Source organism: Strix uralensis, chromosome 29 (genome assembly GCF_047716275.1).
Source record: "Strix uralensis isolate ZFMK-TIS-50842 chromosome 29, bStrUra1, whole genome shotgun sequence".
Taxonomy (NCBI): domain Eukaryota; kingdom Metazoa; phylum Chordata; class Aves; order Strigiformes; family Strigidae; genus Strix; species Strix uralensis.
In genome coordinates this window covers 4,548,938-4,567,323 of record NC_134000.1, presented here as the reverse complement: position 1 = coordinate 4,567,323, position 18,386 = coordinate 4,548,938, and the positions used below count along the sequence as shown (strand labels likewise).

General features: G+C 35.7%; 1 protein-coding gene across 2 annotated transcripts in view; it reads right to left on the bottom strand.

The window, feature by feature from the left end:
- The window catches only part of LRRC4C (leucine rich repeat containing 4C), a 517,448-nt gene that overhangs the window by 106,714 nt on the left and 392,348 nt on the right, over positions 1–18,386 (bottom strand). For both annotated transcript variants that reach the window (XM_074852551.1, XM_074852552.1), the window contains one exon: positions 1,783–1,868. The gene's annotated coding sequence lies outside the window, so the exon portion shown is untranslated. The remainder of the gene's footprint in view (positions 1–1,782; positions 1,869–18,386) is intronic.

The window sequence follows — 18,386 nt, the reverse complement described above, 5'->3', positions numbered from 1 at the left end:
CAGTGCATGATGTGACACCATAGCCACCATATGATGTGCACTACACCAGGCAAGGCAAATAGGAAAAATATAAGGTAGCAGAGACGGTAAAAACCCATTCTTCTAAATAATGATCATTCTTTTCTGCACCCTAGCAGCCAATATCTGATATTAAATATTTAAGATGTCTGAATGTGTTGTGATATAAACATACTTTGACAAACATTGGCTCAAACTAGATGGATGAAAAAGTCAGAGAACAATTTAGGACCTAGCAATGAATGAAGGCAGGAGGCACCGTATTTATACTCACAAGTGCTCTGAAATATGGTGTAAGTTAGTTAGAAGACCAATATTCACCTTGAGTTCTCTGGATTTTCTCAACCAGTGTTTAGCTGTCCCTACTATTTCCACATTCCCATTAAAATTATACATCATTTAAAGAGCATATGAAATGTGAACTATCTAATCGTCTTCCAGTATCATCTTAAAGAGGAGGATGAAAAATTTTCACAGAATCACAGAATCATCTAGGTTGGAAAAGACCTTGAAGATAATCAAGTCCAATCATCAACCCAACATTAACAGTTCCCAACTACACCAGATCCCTCAGCACTAAGTCGACCCTACTCTTAAACACCTCCAGGGGTGGGGACTCTACCACCACCTTGGGCAGCCCATTCCAACGCCTAACAACCCATTTCTGTAAAGAAATGCTTCCTAATATCTAGTCTGAACCTTCCCTGGCGCAACTTGAGGCCATTACCTCTTGTTCTATCGCTCATTACTTGGTTAAAGAGACTCATCCCCATCCCTCTGCAACCTCCTTTCAGGTAGTTGTAGAGGGCGATGAGGTCTCCCCTCAGCCTCCTCTTCTCCAGACTAAACCCCCCCAGGTCCCTCAGCCGCTCCCCATCAGACCTGTGCTCCAGACCCTGCACCAGCTCCGTTGCCCTTCTCTGGACACACTCGAGTCATTCAATGGCCTTTTTGTAGAGAGGGGCCCAAAACTGAACCCAGTCATCGAGGTGCGTCCTCACCAGTGCCAAGTACAGGGGTAAGATCCCTTCCCTGTCCCTGCTGGCCACGCTATTGCTGATACAAGCCAGGATGCCATTGGCCTTCTTGGCCACCTGGGCACACTGCTGGCTCCTGTTCAGCCGGCTGGCAATCAACACCCCCACGTCCCTCTCTGACCAGCAGCTCTCCAGTCTTTTTTTAATTTTTTAATTTTTTAATTTTTTAATTTTTTAATACAGTAATGAGTCTCTTGAAATTCTTTTGGAATTTACTTGGCTACTGCCATTCCAGAACAGAAGAATAGTCTGCCTAGTCCACTATGGTGGCACTTCTAAAGAGAATACAGCATTATTCCACAACAGGTAGTTCCATAACTTTCATTTCATAAAGCAGTATAAGTGGAAAAATAGCCCAGACCCATTTGCATTGGATTTGCACTTAAGCCCTGTAAAGATTACAAGGGGCAAATGTAAATGTCTATTTTGGAGACGATAAGAGGAAACAGGTTTAATACAAACAAACATCTTTGTCCCCATTAGGATAGGATCCTTTGAGAAGTTCTAAAGCGAACTTGTGGTTGAGAACAATTCTCATTCTTTATTGACTGCATGTTAGAAATCCTGATAAGAAGTTAAGAAATTCTGTCAGTCACAGCTGGTGAAAATGATGGCAGGGATTATGATTATTTAAAGTGTATTTTATGACACTTTAGACTCAGTTTTCCTACCATCTCTCCAAAGTTTGTTCCCAGAGGGTATGGTATGGTTTTAAATCAAAACTCACCTTACTGCATCAGATCTGATCTTCAAGATATAGGGAAGAGTTTCTTGTTGAGGGGACTATTTCTGGTGATGAAGAGGATAAAAAACCTGAAAGGAATGAAACACTGTTTTAAGAAGCTGCACGTCATGATTATAGCTTTGTTTGGGAGCAGGACAAAAAACACAACAAGCAAGAGGTGATACACAGGAGTCTAGATCTGGTTAACATTTGTACCAATTGCTTTTTTTGCTTTTTCAGACCTATTTCTCTCTTCTTGCACTTTTCCACTACCTTAGATTGAAACTGCATTTCCTTACAATTTTATTTGTTTTACACTCCTTTGGGCCATGTAGGTGGAAATTATCCTCAACATGCTAATAAAAATACCTATAATTTACGAGATAAGAAGTAGTAGTAGCATCAAAATTTACAGCATTGATAGTTTTTGAACAATAAGTAAGGGTAATATTAAGAAAGCTGGAATACTAGACTGAAGTTTTCAAATTTTCCCCAAATTGCTCACAAATACATTTGGTGAAAATCAGGAGGTCAAGGGATATCGGCTTTCATTTAAATTGTTGCAAGTGGGCCTTATTTTCAAAAGCAGGCACAGCAATATTTGTTAAATACAGCCCCATTTAAAATGCATTCTCCAAAGATGAGCCAACTAAAATGAATCATCACTTTTAAAACCACATTTAATAACTCCATATATGAAGGCATAGATCCGGAAGCAGGAATTAACCATCTGTGGTCCTAAAGTACATACAGTACATGTTACTAGAATTCCTTTTCTAGAAGAGAAATTTAGAAGAGAAGAGATATTTAGGTTCAAAGTACAAATTTAATACAATCGCTCCCCAATGCAAGGTTATAAAGCTGTTTCAACTTCATATGAAAAACTTTCCCCAGAAATATGATAATTAAAGACAAATTAATTTTAAAACAAAACTACTGATAATACCAAACTATTCCTATTTTGATAATTTTGGGGGTTTGCATTTATTTTTAATTACTGCCCCTCCCACCAGTTTTCTTAGGAAAAGAAAAACAAATAAAATATCAATATATCAATGGATATTTATTGACAGAAAAAGATCAGTAAATAAATGGCTCCAAAGTGATGATTTTTTTACACAAGTATTTTTCCGTTAACATTCTCTTAAGAATTCAAGTAGTTATTAAAATCACAGAATTACACTGAAATAGCTGTTTCATTTCCTGCATGTCTACCACAGATCTAAGAATCAGACTGGTTTGTTTCTGCCTTTTATACAGATACATATATGTAACTCTGTACATACATGTTTATCGTGACATATGGTAAGGGTTAAATGTCATTGGCATGTTTTTTTATGGTCAAGACCACTGGAGGGATGGATATTTTCATAGAAGAACTTTTCAAACGTCTGTCACAAAACATAGAGAAAATTTCTCATATGTTTGTTCTAAAATAATGTAGCTTGTAGCTATCACAAAGTATATGTTTGTTACATCTACAAAAAAATACACTGGAATGAGAGGCAGATGCAGATTGGACCTTGAACTCAATAGTCTAGGATTTTCTGCTTGTTTGTAGGCAGAGTGGCATTGGCATTGTTCCCATTAAATTAATGTGTTTAAGATAAGAAGTTCTTACTGTTCACATAACAGCTTGAGGTTGTTGAAATTCTTCCATTTAAACTTTTCCGAACAACATCAACACATCACTAAACCTGACTTTATTCTACAAAGCATCTAGGATAGGTTTCAAAAGGTATTCAGGTGCTTAAACATATGGATTTGGAACCTTCTGTGATTTACAGATTTTGATTAAGTGCATTAATCACCTAACTCCCATATGTTTCCATCTTTAAAAGTCTTTCAAACAAGAACACTGTTTGCTAATATAACAGAAAATAACACATGCTAAATGTTTAAGGTCTATGTGTAACCTTGCAGGGGTAAGGAGCATTTCTTACAGGTAGTCAGCACCATCCATGGCAGCTTAATCATACTGAGACGTCAGTGGCTATCCCATTTTTCGAAGGACTCAATTTCTATTTCTTACTTTGTACAGAAGAAAACCAGCAGCTTGTCACTATGGTATTAGGTGGGAGGCAGTGTATGGCAGGATTATGACTCAGTCATTAAGCCTGCTGGTCATTAAAAAAAAACCCAAAACCCCAAGCCAAACAAAAACTTGTCATAGCGACTGAGGTGATTCTACGCAGAGAGAAAAATGTATTAGACAATATACTCACAGATTCAAATTTATTTCCAGAATATTCTAATATTAAGACAGAGAAAGCATTTAAGATACCGCTTCCCTATCTTGCTGCAGAAAACTTCAAACACCTGCATCTTACACATTCCTTCTTTAGCAAACTGATTGATGTTTATTGTGGGCAGCTGTGTGTTATACCCATGCCCACCTTCAGGATTTGATTCTGTAAGGTATTTAAGTGGGATATTTACAGGGCAACCCTGTTGATGAAGACCTTGTATGCTAAACTCTAGAATGGCAAGGATTTCTGCTTTGGTTAAATGAGAGCAAGTATATAAATATATCCCAGCCCTTTGTCACAAAACTGTGTGGGAGTAGAGGAGTTTGTTAGGCAAGGTGCTAGAAGTGAGAGGGAAGCTCTAACTACTTGCAGCTATGACACATTATTATTCATTGCATGGTGTGTCACTCAGACTGTCATAATCCACAACAGAAAGCATTATCAGTGCTGAACAGCATGAAGAGGGATTGCAGAGGCACGGGTCATTTTGGGGAAATACCTCTGTCACAATCCAGGCACAGGTTTGCTGCTCTTTGTGGAATGGATCTGGCAGCACAATGATCATCAACTGGTTATTAACAACGGAAAAAAAACCCATTCGTTACAAATCAAGACATGTTTTTAAAGGCTTCCTGAGAAGGAGTCACAATTCTGTACGTAAAATACTCACTAAATATTATTCAACCACATCTATCAGTCTTGGAGAAAGTGATGCGAACATAGAACAAGCCAAATGCAAACAGTTATATGGGTACGGGTGTCAGCACAACACTTCGCACGGAGGAAGAAGGTAAATAGGAGAAGTTGGATTCTGCAGGCTTGGAGAAGGCATAAATATAAAAATTTAAAATCACCCAGAAAGAACATAAAGAAATAAGGCAGCAAAGTAAGGAGATCAAATAGAGGCATCAGATTTACACAGGCACAAAACAGGAGTCAATTACACAAAAAAAGGCATTTTTAATTTCTTGAATAAGAAAATCTCAAATTGTGGCTATAAATAATTAAAACCAGGTTTTATATCTTTGGAAATTAGCGTCTACGAACAAAACTTTGTATGTTATTTCCACTAAAAAGTTCCTTCCTCAACTATTTGCAGAAGATGAAACCACAATGAGCAAATTCATTTCCCCCCCCTCCCCCCCATCTTTAAAATTATTGAAATTAACTGCTTTAATTTTCCTGCTTCTCTCTGTCTTCTTTCCCCATATACAGCAGCACTCTCTGTCTAGGTGTTTTGGTTTTGTTGCTTGGAGTTTTAAAATTTTATTTATTTTTAAATAAACTCCTGACTAGGAGTCAAGAATAAAAAAACCTCGAAGTCAGACTTTAGCGGCAATTCTCAAACATAATTATCAGGTCAGGAAACGTTATTGTAGTGATATTGCAACCAGCCCTGCAGGAAACATTCTAGCAGCTGGTATCAGCACTTCAAACCTTATCTAGACTTCACTCATGCTAATATGCTGCTTTTAGCATACAGTGGATAACAGGATACAAATCACACTGTAATCTTCCTTGTTAGAGCAATAGTTTGAGCAATAATGATTGAAGTGCAGAGCATTTCCTGGGAAAATGCTAACAGAGGAGTTAATGATCATGCCCCCCTGCCAGTAATATCAATTTGTAATATTATAACATAAAAAAAAAAAAAAAACCTGTAAGCTTATTACCTTTAAATTAACCAAAACAAACCCATTAAGTTGTACTCATGCAGTCTTTTCATCACATTGTGTCTAAAACCATCACATAGGGACCATTTTACAGGCCACCAAAATGTACCTGCTACATAACTTCTGGTAAAAGATTCACAGTAGCACCACGCAGAGTTTTCACATCAAGAGCAAGAATTGGCATTTGCTGTTCAATTTCTTTTAAGATTTTTCGTAGGCAAAATGCAATCATGTAAGTAGAATTTAACCATTGCACTGTCTTTTTTTATCATTATACAAAAGTCAGTGATATCGAAGGACCTGAACTAAACTTTCTAATTTGTTCAGGAATTTAATGGTCTAAGCAGCACAAAGCATGTTCTTCATAGTATGACCATTTCTTACCTCACTTGAGTGCTTTGAGAACAACAATAAGCTAACAATTTAGGACAATGTGACTGCTGGCAAAGGTGGTATGGGAAGGTCAGGATCGATATCAAACTGAAAACTGGAAAGCATTTATATATTCATATCTTCATTAACAAATCCATTTCTTTCAATAAGCCCTGTACCGTCCATGATTCATTCTTCATAACATTCAGTATGACTTCTAGCAAAACTTGGTATTCCAAAACCCCATCTTTACACCTTTTATGGAACAAACAAGCAAGTTAAATAAAGGAGAGAGAAAATATACTAATTCAGTATGTGATGCTCTGCCTACAGCATTCTGCGGTTTTTTGTGGTTTTTTTTTTCACTAATCATTACAAGGGATAAATGAAGTTGTAGAGTCATAATTTTCATTGGAAAGGAACTCCAGGTGCCATGCAGTCCAGTCTCCTGCTCAAAACACGTCTAATTAGAGAAGGTAGCTCAGGGCACGTCCAGTGGAGGTTGAACACCTACAAGAGCCCACAATTTCTCTAGTCCATCTGTTCTGGTATTTAACCACCTCCACAGTATTTTGTCATTTTTTTCCCTATTATTACTGCTAAGGCCAGAGCTGACCATGTGAGAGGAACGGCTGATGTCAGAGGAATAAACATCATCAGCTGTGCTGATCTATGCACTAGAAATGTTTCATGAGGAATAAAATATACTTTTACACGCAGAATAAAAATACTGAAGAAGCAACTCTAAAAACAGAAAAGGAGGGATCAAGGAATTAAGAATGAACAAAGAACATCTGTATCTCCAGTATCGCAGCACCGTTAGCTAAGAGAAGCAACGACCATTATGCAAAATTATCAACTGGGCATTGTGGGACGTCTGCTTAATTTCTGTGAGTTTTATCGATATCCTTCTGTTCCTTAAGATTCTCTGGTGTCCTGGATATATTCAGTATTGAAAATCAAGTTAGAAGGAATTAAATTATCCAACATAGAAAAGTTCATCTCGAATTCTAGTCGTTAAAATATGCATAAAGTATAACTGATACAATGTAACTATTACCTAAATGTGTCAGAAGGAACTGAATTTTCTATTTAAAATTATGTTGGATCATTCCAGATGAAACTGGCCTAATCTGGCCTACATAAATTTATGCTGTTATTGGATATGATATCCGTTTCTGAATTATTAGACGTCAGGCTAAAAAGAAGTTTCATGAAGGATAAAATACAGCAACTCTTTTTTTTTTAAATCTTGATAAAAAATACATAAAGTTTTCTCTAATATACTGTATGTAAACTAGAATATGTTGCTTTTTCTTAGAGAAAGTAAAGGATGAATCCGAATTAAATTATAAAAACAACAAGATTTAGTCATAGGTCATTTTTTAATATGAATATATTAAGAAATAGATCTACTGTGGTTATCAAAGGTAGTCTACTTTGAAATAGTACTTGAAAAAATGGAAAAATGTAAGATAATCTATGGCCAAGCATGGTGCATGTCTATTGAAATGGGAGGCCAAATGTGTCTTAAAGATTAATTCTCAGATATTTCTATTACTACAGAGTTCCTACTCGACTTACCCAAGCAAATATACACAATGACTTTGTCAGAATTAATTTCATTAGAAAAGCTGAATTATTTGTTCACCTATATAAAATGACTGTCAGCTGTACTTCCACCTATTTTTTTTTGTACATACATACATACACTTACTTTGTCTGTTCCTTACAACCGGAATAAGAATAGTTTTCTGTGCAAATATGGCTCTAAATATTAACCTGGAGAAAATAACTTGGAGATACTGATAAAATTTAACAGGTTTCATATGAGGAAAGAGAAAATGAAATTATCAGAAGACATGAAAACTCTATTAGGGAATCAGCATATAAATTGAGGTATTTCCTGACAACTGTCATTCTTGTGCCAAAGTTCAGACAAGCAATAGAGACGTCTCACTCTGCCAAAGTCTTTCTATGCTGCCTGCCAGCACTATCATGGCACTAAGGAAACTGAAACAGAACCAACTGCTTAGAAAACTTTAACAAAAGGAGACCCAACTGTTTCATGTCTTATTACCTGTTTACAAGAACAACTGGGTATTGTAAAGACCCCCAAAAGGATCTTTTGTTTAATGTTGTTGCATCAAGGATCGTTCTCTGTGCAAGTTTCAATATTGGAGACACTGATGAAAAATGCAGGAGAACACACTTGCTTTTTTTCCCATGTATGTAAAACCTTATCACAGACCTGCGGAAGACTAGTTGTGAGACTGCAGAGCAGCGTTTTGACTTATGCCTAGTGGATTGTACAAGGTTTATATGAAGTGGCTTATTTAAACTGTTAGGATGTGTTGTCTTCAGGTCTCAAAATAACAGTTAATAGAATCACAATTTTAACATGAGGTCTTAAAAAAACTAGACAGATTACTAATTATTCCTAACAGAAAAAAAAAAAAAAAAAAAAAAAAACAAACCAAAAAAACAAAACAAAACCAAAAAAAAAACTCTAAAACACAGTCCTGTACCTCCTCCAGAACACACTGGTAGGAGGAAATAAGCAAGACTAACTTGCATGCATATCATTATAAAACGACCTCTGTTCATTGTTCTTGGCACCTGCATGAGTTAAAGCAAAAAACCAGCTTAATTCCCAGCAACAGAAGAAAACTGTGGGGGTGGGGGAAAGCTTGCTAGCTTTAAGAATATGTAACCAAAAACTTCTACAAACTGAACAGTAACCTTGATTGTAATCCGAGTTCCAAAATGTTCAAATCACCTAACTGAAATAAATGAACTTACATGTCCCCCACTCCAGGTAAACTCAGCGAATACATGAATCAACTCTTGATTTTCTCCTTGCCTTCAATACCCACTCTAATGACACTCAAATCTGTTGCTATGTAATAGCACTTTGCAGGAGAAAAAAGGTTGCATACAGACTTTTCCAAACATTTGTATTTGTATGACCTTAAATTACAAAGCACACATTTTATGCACGCATCTCCTACATTTTCTAGCCTTATCTTAAATTCTGATACATGTAAATCAATTTATCCTTGAATAATTCTCAAGTTACTAGAAAAGCACAGGTTAAAATGAAGAAATAGGAATGCCACGCGAATTTGCCACGAATTCAGAGACTGAAAACAAAACCATTTTGTCAATGACACTAAGAGCTGTAGAATTACTCTGTAATAGGGTCTTAGACCCACATTGTATTAGAGTAAAACAAGCTTCAGTCATTCACATCATTAGTATGGAACCAAACCTTTTGAAGACTATAGGTCCATGCTTAGGAACCTTCCACACAAACTAGCCCATCTACCAGATATGAGAATCTGCAATCTTTACTACACTAATAAAAATGAAAGCTGCCCTGTAAAACTTTATGAGCTGAACTGTTGCCATCCCTGGGATGTAGATACTTCCCCCGACACATTTAGGCAAAGTCCGACCTGCTTCTTTACAGCTGTAAAGCCAACGCAGTTTTACTTGTGGAATCAAGCCCAGGAAATCTGTGTTCTGCATGATACCAAAAACCTCTAGTCTATGGCAGATTTTGTTGCAGTTTACTATAAGGAAAATGTATTTCAAAATAGGAAGCATGGACTATAACAGTCATAAAGTTGTGGCAGCTATCTTAGTAAGAAGATGGCTAGGCAGGGAAGAATATTTCCTTACTTCCTAGGCTCCCCAGAACCTAGTTTCCCCAATGGGAAATGCAAATGTTTCACACACATGAAAGTTCCATGAATTTGCATAACATGAGCTCAAGGGGCTGGAAAAAGGAGCAGCGATAAACCTTCTGTGAGCATCCCTGCCTCTCCTGCTCTGACTCAGGTATAAAAAAAGGGTCAACATCCAGCTGTTCTAAAGCACGCTTGGTGCCTTTATTGTCTTGGAAAGAACAGTTAATTGCTTCATTTAGCCCTTCACTTAACTCAGTATATTACTCTGCACTTCAGCTGACACTCAAATGAAAAAGATGTGGTGCTGGGGGGAAAACACATTTAAGGATATCTCATAAATGTGCAATTGTTTCCCTCTGTGCAAAACAATAACCTGCCCTTGAATTTAGATACAGTCGCCTTACCGCTAGAATTGGAGGAAAACCTCTGATTTGCAGACATCTACTTGCTGGACTGGCCATCTTCTAATGATCTGCATGAACTAAGTCCCAGGAGAAAAATCAATTCATTTCCCTTGGCAAAAATTTCAGAATATTTATCTCAGAGTGGTTTTATAATATTCTTGCACTTCATTCTCACGGACTGACTCCCACATGACCATAAACAGTTTATTTGCCTCTTGAAAGTGACCGTCATTAGTTTAAGACACCAGTTTAATTAATTTATCTTATAGTTGCTGTTTAAGGAAAACAAGTCATTCTTGCAATCTATGGGAAAATCACTGCTGTTTTATATTGCGAGAGACTGAAGAGAGGCTGTAAAAAGCAGAAATATTTTATCATTATTTTCAAGTGAGAGAGGTAGTACAAACCAGTCTGTTCACAATTTCAAAACTAGAACAGGTTTGTACTTTGAATACCAATACATAAAAACCCGCTAAAATTTAGAAATAAAGTAAGTTTATGAGGTTTGAGTGTAAAAATAGACTTTTACCCTGGAACCCATCTATCCTATTTTGTATTTAGAAAATTAGGCCCCTTAGCAGGTAATTTTTTTCACTACTCTACCTCTCTCACAAGATATACTGTCCTCCTTTTTGATAGGCACTCTAACTTGTTCAGAAATAATTCAGTAGTAGATATTCCACTATCTTATGGTCCAATATTTCAGTGTCTTTATTAGAAAGTGATTCCCAATGCTAAGGAAAAATTTGCCACAGTGTAAACCCATGGCCTGGTTTCGGCCAGGATAGAGTTAACTTTCCTTGGGCTGAGAGGGAGCACAGCTAGAGAGCTGGGCCCAGATTGGTCACTGGAGTATTCCGTAGCATGTGACATCATGCTCAGTAGACAGGCAGACACGTGCTCTTTCACGGCCCGTTTTGGTTTCCCATTTGACGTGGCGGGATTTCTGGTGCGGTCGGGATGGCTGCTGAGAGTGGCGGGCTGCGTACCGGTCACCGGTCAGTGAGCCACTGCTGTATTTTCACCCGTTTGGGCTTACTATTGTTACTGTTGTTTTGTTACTAAATTTTTTTTATTCAACCTACAAATTTCATTTTTTTGTCCCTCCTCTATTTCACCGGGGAGAGGGGGTGGGGGGGGAAGTAAACGACTCGCCACGTGGTGAAGGGCTACCGGCCTCGTTCAAACCATGACAACCCACTACATATCCTGCCCACAGTCAGCATGGATTACTCTTGTGTCCAAAAACTTTTCATGCACTGAAAACTTCTATTGTTCCCCCATTTCCATCCCTCATTCTTCTCTGCTTTTCAGTTTCAGTTGTTTCAATTCTTTCTGAAATGTCAGTTTTCTAGACCTTCTTTCTCCTCATTGCCATCATATGTAATAGTTCATTTTTGAAGTTGAATTCAAAAGTTCATTTAAAAACTCAGAAATCCTGAACAAAATATAACACTGTATTTCAGATCAAACAGAATATGCCTTTTGGTCTGAAATTATTTTTTCAAGTTTGGTTTTAGTAGGAAGAGAAGAGCGAAAAATTTATTTTACTTTAACCATAGTATACTTTTCCTTTTTGACTTTGTAGTTAAAGGGATGAGTTGGAAGATCAATTATTTTTGTATCTCTGCATAAAAAATGCATGCATTCATGTTTTCTGTCTTTCAAAATGAGGAAGCTTCGCACAAACTCAAAGGTGAAAATGTAAACCATTTCGATAAACTCAATATCCTAATTATTGACAGATACACAATCTGCACTTATAACTTATTCATAAAAAATTGGTTTGTCAGGATTGCCATGTATACATTTGAAAACTACTTTTGAAAACATCGATCAGTTTAAAAATGTTTTGTCCACATCCTCAAGTACTTCAGGGTTATTTCATACATCGTATGCTGCAATGCTTTCTCAGATTCATTGTTAAGTAACTGTCAAGTCATTCTAGCAACACAGCTATTATTTTATTATTCAGATGGTTCTGTCTGTACTTAACGTTATTGTTTTCCACCTAACTCTTCTTTGTGTAGTTTCCATTCTTTTTCCTCATTTGAAGCAACTGTATTAAACACTGTACTGGGTCTTGAAAGAACAAAAGACCACATAAAACCCCTTTAATCATACTTGCTTAAATTCATATGCTTGCTCGTATTAATCTTCTAACGAATGCATTCCAGATACCCAGATCTCTTAATATTTATAATTTGGACCAGCAATTTAAGAAAGAGAGAAATAAACACAACGTATATTGTAGCAAAAAGTGAAGATGGGAGAGAAAAATGTCACTGTATATGACTCAGATTGATGATTTTCCACTCTTCATGCTATGTTTGAAAAGTGACAATGTTGATGCATGACAAGGTACAAATAACCATTACTTGCAATGATGTCTTTGTCATTCCCATGAAAATGCTTGTGTGGGTTTTATTAGGAGAAAAAAAAAAAACCCTGTTTAAAAATCTCTTTAAGTATATTTCTGGGTTTAATAAAAGCATTAGTGCTGAGTATCATCCTACAGTGTGAGCTTTTTCAGCGCTTACAATACATGAATCTTTTAATCCTAAAGAGAATGAAGAGCGTATACTCTCTAAAACTGAATTTTAATAACTAAAATGTCTGTGGAGAAAAAGTGGAAAATACGAATGGTCTTAACCTACTGTTAGCCAACTCATTACATCATCATTGATCATAAAATAACAAGAAAACGTGATTATATTGTTTAGGTCATACTATCTGAATGGCATATATAAAAAAATGATATATCACATTCAACTGGCATCACATTTATGTTATGATGGTACCAGTTGAGGAAGCTAAATGTCTACCTGTACAGGACTGAAGTCTAAACTGTTTTCCATTTTATAGATCTCTTTTAAAAATGAATTGATGAAAACAAATATATCCTCATAAACTCAACCATTCTAGGCTGCTCTGGGCAGTTATGAAAAGCTTCTGATATTGGCACTTGCTCAGTGCTTGACATAAAAAAGAAGGAAGGACTATTTCCCAAAAAAGCACAGAGGAAAAGGATTCTGAATATCTTATGTTCTATGCAATTCTCAAAAGCACTAGTATTTGAATCATTACTTTCAGTACCTGTAATCCTAAAAAATACACTCACGGCAAAATCATCAAGTTCATCCCAATGACTCTTTTTGAATAATATTTTCAAACTGGAAGTTAAAACATTGTAAAAGCCAATTCACAAATCAAAGACCAGTCAGGGAATTGAGAGCTGTGATATTCAGAAAACATAACTTAGCATCTAGGCCTGCATTTGGACATCTGTCAGTTTCCTACCCAATCGCAGATTTCTTGAACTACTTGAATGAATCACTTTGTTAGGGTTCAGTCCCATCTCCTGTCGATGGGAAACTTTCAAATTCGAGTGCAGTTTTGTAAATAAATGCTTTAAAGATTTCTGTTTGTTCAGTTAATGTGATAATGTTAACTTGACAGGCTTTTTAACTAAGAAAGAGGAAAGCTTTTCTTCTGCTATTAGAAAAGTTATTCTAAGTTTTACATTTTCTTGGGTTTTATATACAATTAAACTAATTCACTGCAGAGTTTTAATGCTGTGTGAGTCATAGCTAATTGCAAATGTACATTCACTTTTGGAAGAGCTAGTCCAAATACAACCCTCACACAATGAGACATTTACTTATGTTCATAGCAGCTCTATTTCATATTCAAAAAGATATCTATGAAAAATATTCACATTAGATGCACTTCCTCAGGAAAAAAAAAAAAAAGAAATCTAAGCAGGAGAATTAATAATCTCAGTGAAAAGCACTGAGATTCTGAAGTACTAAAAACATTTGTATGAGAATTTGCTAATTCTCTAATTTTAGGATCTTCTGCTTTTTCTTTAATTTGAACACCAAAGCAATGAAGACAACTGTGTGCTGTGTACTGAAGACAACTGTGTGCTGAATACAGTATGTATTTCAGTACCTATATAATAAATTAAATCTGAACATAGACTCCTAGTATCAAAGCTCCTAATTTATCCCGTCAATACAATACACAGTGGCATAGAAACCCAACAAAAAGCCTAGCAACATTTACAACCCACTTAAGTTCTACCTGAGGATTTAAATAGTCTGTAGTTCTTGTACGAATCTTTTGTATAGAGGACTATTTCATCTGCTGAGATAAAGAAGACTTCCTAATGATAAATTAGTAGCAAGCTACATGTTGAATAACTCCTACAGCTGAATGATGTGCATGTAAACTGATTATATCCTAATGATTAGTGACCACAGCTAGAACATCGGATTAGGCAAGGAGTTTTTATGTCTTTCACAATGAGCTCTCGAAGCTTCACATCAGTTTTGTATTTTCAGTTTTCTGCACAACCAAAGTCACAAAACGTGTTACTCAATTTTTTTCCAATCCACGTATGCATGTTTAGCAAGACTATGTAAATGCCCAAGTACCTAAATTTCAGGACATTTTTCTGATCTTGCATGTACCTTGCTCCTCATCAGAAGTATTGTGTTTCAATTTCACTGAAGTCTGGCAAGAATAACCAGCAATAAACTGCAACTAAATCTTGATATGGAACCATAATCTCCACATAGTATGCAACATTTCAACTACTAAGTCGGAAAGCCAGATTTACCATTTTAAGATGCACTAGTTTCACTCTTCCAACTCCTTGAAAACCACCCCTAAGCATATGAAATAAGAACGGATAAGTTTGGGGGCAGAAAGATCAGATAAGGGGTTAGCCATAAAATTTTATTATTGTTAACTTATTAACTGTGTAACTTGAGGCATTTTTATCTTCTTCTCTAGTCATAATTAAGAAAGATTATGTTCCATACTGTGCAGACCATACATTAATATGTAAAGCAGTATTGCTTATGAAAATAATAGGAGAATTGAAGCTATATAATACTGCATTATTTTAAGAAGAGTTTGAAGGAATTTCATTACGAAATTGCTGAGATATTCCAGAGGGTCTAAACACTGAATTGACAAATCCAGTTGCCTTTGTGGACAGCTAGCTGAAACATCTTACGTCCACTCCAGTTTTCTTTAGTGAAATATGTTGACATACTTTCTATTTTACTAACTAGCTAATAGATGGTAAGGAAACAGCAAATAGCAATGAGTGAGATTCAAGAAATTTCTACATTTGCAAAGGAACAAAAGACATTAAACTCCGGCAAAAGCTGTAATCCAAGTAGCATCAAGACACAAACTGAAAGTGAAAGATTTTCTTCTATTCAATACTCAGAGAAAAAAATGAGTCAGCATTAAAATTCAACTCTTGTTTCTGCATCTGCATGCATAAGAATGGATATTAGTCACTCATCATTAAAAGTATAGATGGACAGACCATCATTAAGTAGTTTTGTTAAACTTTGCAAAATGTGTGTCAGCAACCATTAACTAGAAGAAATATTTACTCGAGACCATTGGGACACAAAGGGCTGGATAAATATGGTGACACGTTCTTGGCATGACTGAGAAATTAGTTTTGGTCTGGTTGAAGTCTCCCATATGTGTCCTGCAAGTCTAGCTAATGAGGCAGGAAAATCATTAAACTTGGCCGAATTAATATGACATGAATAGGAGAAGCTGCAGATGCAGTGACAGAGATGAAAGTAGGTCACATTCTCGCAATTTAAATAGAAACAGTCTAGACAGCATTAGCATGAGCCTCGTAATTCTTGTACTAAAACCCACAACACAAATCTGTAGCATCTATTATGACTGATAATAAATGTAAGAATAGAAAAACCAACATAAAAATATCACAGATATATGTAAAATAGAAAAAAGAAAAATTGCTTTAGCTTTGGCTGGCATTCAGTGAATTAAAAATGTTTACAGCATATCCAGTAAATATGATTTCTAATATGATCAGAAATAACTGATTGAACAATCATTTTGAGGTCATATATTTCACTTGAAATACTGGTGACTGTAACAAAAAGTATATCTCTGTTAGTATATAAAAAATAGTAAAAAAATATTGCATCACGTTGAGAACAGAATAACAATATTTTACCAGAGTATTCAAAAGGCTTATTTTCTCTAAAGCTTTTGGTAGAACACACAACTAGGAAAAAAAAGCAACACACAACCCACCAAAAAGCTGTTGGTGTAAAGGAGTAAGAGGTCCTCAACCATTCTTTCCATTTTTCCAAATTTCAGTTTTGTGAAAGAAAAGAAAAGCAAAACTTTTCCTCTACTTTGAGGGAAAGGAAAAACAAGGCAGAGAAGAACTAAGAGGTAAAAATTTAAAAGCTGTATAGTTTTAGAAATGGAGAACAACATATTAAAAAAAATTCATTTACTGACTTCAAAAAATAAATCTGAAATTGAAATTTTTAAATTAAATTAAATTGATAATTAAAATTCAAACATTTTTAAATAAAACCACTTTTTTATTATTCATTTTCCCCCTATTAAGTTCCATAGTTGTTTTAAGTGTAGAATAAATTAATTTTCCTGGCATTTCCAAACAAATAATTATGTTTTCAATGAAGTAGAAGCCCCTTTGCAACACAGTTAGGAAAACAATAAAGATTATTCTAAAAAGGCAAAGTGACATTTTAGAATCTAGAAACAAGGTAAATGTTTCAGCTTTAATGATTTTTTAAGAACTACCATGAGAAAGGTAACAATAATACTAGATAGTGACTAAGTTTTTCCTATATTCACATAATTTCTCAGTAACTTAAGGTGTTACTGATTTATCCACCGGCTTTAGCCAAATACATGTATATATACCAGCTTTTTATAGTTGTTTTTAACCACTCTTTCAAGACAAATGTATAGTTTTGGTCTCCACAACCACAAGTGTTGAAGCAGCGAGATTCTCAAATGTGAAATAACGGCAGCCATAAATCTTGTGTCTTGAAGATCTCAAGATGAAACCACAGAAATAAAAAATATCTTCGAACTCTCCTTGAGATCAAAAAGCCAACTAAATATTTTATATATTTAAACCACAAGCTTGTTTCCAGATAAATTGCGGGGGCGGGGGGGGGGGGGCGAGGGGGAATAGAAATTTACTGGGAGAATTCTGAGAAGTAGACTACCCACATTATTCACCTCAATATCAAAAGCTACAGAGGTTGAAAGGCATTGGTCTTGCACATAGTTTTATATGATTGGTAGTCATGGATTTAAACCAAAATTCTCCCAGACAGATTAAACAGCTGAACAGCCAGATGCTGCAGAGCAGTATCTGGTATATGTAGAGTTGGTGAAGTTACAAACTTTGAAACGAACAGGAGAGACTACAAATGTTCCCAATCATTACAATCATATATAGGTAAAAATATTCAGTTGAGTAGCATGTGGCTTAAAGCAAAAGTAAATACCTAGTGGTACATGGACATTTAGAATATACGTGTTCTTCTGAGATCCAGCTATTCTACTTCCAATTATTCAAAATTATACCAGCATAGTCAGGAAAATAGACTTCTGCAGTCCACTTAGGAAGACTTGTTATTTCTTCTTGTTCTGAAAATCTTGAGACCTCTCTAAATGGGCCAACAACAAAGCTTTCTAATTTTACTAAAAAGTATAAGTTGATTCTTCTATTCTCATAGACTGGCTTGATTCAAACAGCACCAAAAAGATGGCCCAAATTGTTACTGGTGTTAATAAATTTCTCAAAATTATAACATTTAATGGAAAATATTCTGGTTTTATGAATTCTAATGATGTCTGCCTGATATAATCCCTCAGAGAGAAGGATGCCCCCAGATTTCCAGGGTCAGTGGCTGCAGGACATGAACAGACAAATTACTTCTCAGACACTGTTACAGTAATTTTGCAGATAACATGAAAATATTTTGGTTTTCATTGCAAAGTAGCTTTCTGGATGCATCTTTGCTACGGATAAGTGACATGAATAAACATCCTGATCTCTTTCATCAAAATACCTCATTTTGTACTCAATAGTGCAGCCTGTAAAGATGCATCCTTCCTCATTTTCAGGAGCAGAAAATTTCAGCAAAACAACGCCGGTTTTATTTTCAAAATTTCCGAAGTCTTCTTTTGAAAAATCTCACCTGTAGTATCTGGTAAACACTGCTATTTTGTTCCGCTGTGCAGAATTTAAATAAAAATAAATCCACAAAAATTATTCCTGGTCAAGAACATTCCTAATACTTGTAACAAAATTTCAGGCAACTGAAAACTACCTGCAGGCAAACATGTATACATTATTCTATTATTTTCTTACAAGTC